General features: G+C 35.6%; 1 protein-coding gene across 4 annotated transcripts in view; it reads left to right on the plus strand.

Moving 5' to 3' along the window:
• The window catches only part of LOC106522258 (double-stranded RNA-specific editase 1), a gene marked incomplete at its 3' end in the record, with an annotated part of 105,104 nt that overhangs the window by 16,611 nt on the left and 83,836 nt on the right, over positions 1-4,657 (plus strand).

Here is a 4,657-nt window from a genome sequence, read left to right on the forward strand (position 1 = left end):
GTATAAAGTACCTCAAAGTATTACTTGAGTAAAAGTACAAGTATCTTATCWTAAAAATACTTTGGTAAAAGTTAGTCTTCTCTAAAAATATTATTTGAGTAAAAGTCTTATCTGATATTTTTTGTACTTGAGTATCAAAAGTAAATTTCTGACACAAAATCTACTTAAGTATTAAAAGTAAAAGTACTGAGTAAAAGTGAGCAGTTAGATTTTCCAAAATGACATTTATTGGGAGGTGACTTCTCCAAAAAACTTTTTTTCTAACGGTGTGCAGCTGTGATGGGTTGTGTACAAGCTAATACGGTGTCAGAATGGTATATATTTATACTTCTCATCCAACCACAATTAAATTCACTCTGTCCAGGAGACACAATTTATCAGGATAGTATTTTTTAAGAAATAACTCAGAATAAAATAGGAGTAACGACTTTCTACTTTTAACCTTTTTTTAAATGTAGTGAGTAGAAAGTACAGATAATTGTGTAAAAATGAAATGAGTAAAAGTAAAAAGTACACTGTAAAATAATTACTCAAGTAAAGTACAGATAACCAAAATTTCTACTTAAAGTACAGTAACAAAGTATTTGTTCTTAGTTACTTTATAACTCTGAAGATTTGTTACCTTTGAAACAATTTATTTTAATGCATTTAACCATGAATACAAGATACAGAACCCTATAAAAGTAGTGATAATTGAACAATATCAAAACCAAAAGGAACACATTCTGCCGCTTATTAACACAAATAATATTTTGACATCTCTGACTTGCCAAAATTTCAAACCATTTTTATTTTCACATTCATAATTTTATCTTCAACTGCATGTAATTGTAACTGTCTTGGTTTTTACCAGCTTATAGCCAAGATTCTGATGCTTCTGTTGATACCACACATGTCTATGTTAGTAGAAAACTGGGGGTTTGGGCTTAGATGAATGAACCAATTGGCGGGCCCAACTTTGGTCACTCTGGCCTGTGGGCCACCACTTAAATAGCCCTGTGCTATTTGTCTTCTACCCAATGTTTTCACTGACCACATCCAAACCACATTATCAACATTGAAGATAGTATTCTATTTCAAATTACCTGTAACCTTCTTACAGCTTAGATTAACATAAAGCTGTTGGTTGGTACGTTAAACTTTTGTGAGTCTTTGAGGATTCCAGCGTTCTGCTGTAGCGTTCAAAAAGAGTCTTTTTTTTCTATTAATTACAGTTTCTCTTCTTGAAATCTGCCAGCTGTGCTGATCAGTGGGTATAGTTTTTACCGCTTCAGTGTTTTTTAGAACTGAAAGAGATGCTAAAGTGAGATTTAACATGTTTCTGAGAAACGGGGGGTTGTCAGAAGCATGGTRTGGCAGGTGCTGCCCGTCCATGGGGGCATATTTGTGTACTCTGCTCACTCAGTGGGAACATTTTAATTTGATCCCTTTGTTTCTATAAAACAGGTCAGGATTTGCTTTACCCCCAGGCAATTTGTGTCAGTGCTTGTGCAGAAACTATTGTAGTGACGCAGGAATAGTGAGTTGTCAGAAAACTTTTAKTCAGTTCGGATTCTCCTAATAAGGTTCTCCTAAAATTTATGGATATATTATTTTGAAATAACAGTGGGTAATAATGATCGTTTAACTCTTTAAATAACACCGTACCACGCAGAGGAAATTGACCAAAATAATTGTCCAAATTATTCCATTCCGAGCTTAAATCTGAGAGCAATTAGTCAAGAATTTTAGTTGGTGAAAATTTGTTCAGCATGCATCCTGTGTTTGCCACAGATGACTGTATTGTTTGTTGGCTAAAGTGAAGAAAGCACGTAGATAACACCAGAAGGTCATCTGTGAAAAACATGATTGATTCCAGATAACGGCATCTATCGACGTAACAAAAAACAAACTTTTGGGTCAAATTGCTGGTTTTGTTAGTGACAAAAGGCCTTCTTCCTGTACTTTTGTTGGATTTGTCCACAGGTTGAGCTAAAAAATGTATTGTTATAGATTTATTGGACTTTAGGGAAGTAATTTATCTGATTTTATCTGCTTATTTGACACATACTGTATAAGTAATTCAAATGCATACATTTGTCATTTTTGTTTAAATGACTCTTCACTCAGTGTATTTATTAAAAATCCTCCTCCTGTCCTTATGTTAAAATCACCCTCAAGTCCTTAAATGTAAAAGTGTGGCCTTGGGTCATGCWACGAGGCTAAGGTTTGTGTTGCTGCTTTTTAGAGAATCAAATTAGCAAAAATACACCAGATGGATCAGGTGCTTTTTTATCCAGATTGGAGATGTATTTTCTTTTGCTGGTTTTCTGATTTGTTTGTATTAWATAAAGTAGTGCTTTGGAAAAATATCTCCATGGACAGATGCACGATAACTCATTTTTATTCCCATGCTGCAGTTTTTCTTTTTTTTTTCTTTCCCTCTCTCAAACCTGATGAAACCAGGTGATGAAACATGGGCCTCAATTTGGATGTTCTGTTGAAGTGTGAGTTTTCAGCTTGCATTTTTTCAAAAGTGCACCGCAGGATGCTAAGCTTTTCATTAGCAGCTCTTTTTTCAAACAGGAAAAAGGGGTTATATTCTCACACTGAATGGCAAAATATGAATTGTGTTTTTTGCAAATAGCTTATGTTGCTTTGATCATTGTTAACTCAAGGGCTTTATTAGTATCAAATAAACTCATTTTCCTTTACTTACATGCAGAGTGTGTGATATTCTTATTGATTTAATGCTGTTTTTCTTAATCTGGAAATCTGGACAAAGACGTTTTTAATACATAATAATTTCACCGTTTATGTTTATTTTATCACCTTACCTGCCCTCTAAGATCTGCCAGTCTGGTCTTTGTGACCGTGCTCACTGTGTGCTTCAGTTCCACACCTCTACTATCTAAAAAGGTGGTGAAAACGACATAAGACTAAAAAAAGACTTTCAAGTCAAACACTTATTTGGTGAAACTACTGTCTGAGGTCTCTTACTGACATTAGTATTTGGTTAATTAGGACGTAAAGCAGTTTTAATTTCCTGGTGAGAAATAAACTTTTTTCTAGTATTTGAAAAGTTGACAAATCAGCACTTTATCACCACCAGTGGCTGTAGTGAAAGCTATAAAGCCCTGAGTGGAACAATAAACTATGAACATTAGCACATGCACACACAAAACTTTGCCTTTGCATGTGCAAAGACTGAAGGGTGATTGGCCATCTTTGGTATTTATCATGTTTTTTTTCTTTTGTAATAACTGATCGGCCTTGATATTTTACCAAGTGTCACAAATATGAGTATAAATTCTTTACTAGGGTACTGAACCTTGTGAAAAGTGGAAATGATGCACTGGAACACGATGAATTAATTAAACGACCTGTTGTTTTGGAGATCCAAAATTTTCCAGCTTCAGTCAACTGCACAGATTTTAAATTATATCAATAATAAAATATCTTAAAATCTATTTAAACCCAAGTGACATKGTGCACAGATCTGTGTATTGCGAGCTGCATGTACAAAGTGTGACTGTCTGCCATTTCACAACCCCAGCCTGATGACCCAATTTGATGCAGTAAAATGGGCGTACCCTCATACATAATGGTGCATTTTCAATGTCAGTTTAACAGCAGGTGGCTTGTGAAAGTCTGGGAACAGCACTTTTAGTTGCACTAGTTTGTTCTGGACTGGAGGGGCAGCTGGCAGCTTCTCTGCACAGTTCAATTTAAATTTCATTCATGTTTGAATGTTCATTTGTCTGAGGACACAATGACTGCTGTTAGAAACTAAACAAATATCACTGTGTATATGGGGATCAGAACTTCTTGCAGAATTTAGTACCAGGAAGAACAAATATGTTGTCTTTGAACATTGGAGAATCAGAAAATAGTTTTTAGCTGCTTGCTCGGTGGAGTGTGTGACAGTGTTCTSTTGCCGTCCACATGTGAACAAACATGCCTTAACCCTTTTAAACAAATGTTTGAAGAGGAATTGATTGATGTTCATTCTGGTGTTTGTAAGGAGTCGAAGGCTTTTCACCTCTGAGCCAACAGTGAATATTTTTTTTTTTTCAGTATTGAAACCCGTGAGTAAAGGAGAGGTAACAAACAGGAAACCACCCCTCTAAAGTGTTAATGCCATTAGGTTGATGTCGACTTGCTGTGTTATCACCCTCAATGCGACACTGAGCAATTGGGTCTACTTCAATTACCAAACACCCTAATACTAATGTTTTTTTAAAAATTATTATTCACTTTTATTTTGAAGTGATAACCCAGCGGTGTCCAATTTTGCTCTCTGGGGGGCCGCTATCCTGCATGTTTTACTTGTTTCCCWGCTTCAGCACTCCTGATTCTGTGATTAAATTACCTCTTCAAGTTCTGCAGAAGCCTGCTAATCACCTGTTTATTCAAATCAGGTGGGTTGAGGCAGAGAGAACTGTAAAACATGTAAGATAGTGGGTTGGGAACTTCTGTGATGACATGCTGACAGTTCTTGTGTATATCATAAACGAAGGACTGAAGCATGAAACGTAACTTCTCTACCATACCAAAGTTTGAAAATTAAACTATTGAAATAGAGGCCATCAAGAGCTGCGTTTTCATTGCAAATGTGCGCAAAACTTTGTCGCTATTCTGTTAATGTAAAAAAAAAAAACACAGTTTCGCAACTGCA

The sequence above is a fragment of the Austrofundulus limnaeus genome, unplaced genomic scaffold, assembly GCF_001266775.1.
Source record: "Austrofundulus limnaeus strain Quisiro unplaced genomic scaffold, Austrofundulus_limnaeus-1.0 Scaffold125, whole genome shotgun sequence".
Lineage (NCBI taxonomy): Eukaryota > Metazoa > Chordata > Actinopteri > Cyprinodontiformes > Rivulidae > Austrofundulus > Austrofundulus limnaeus.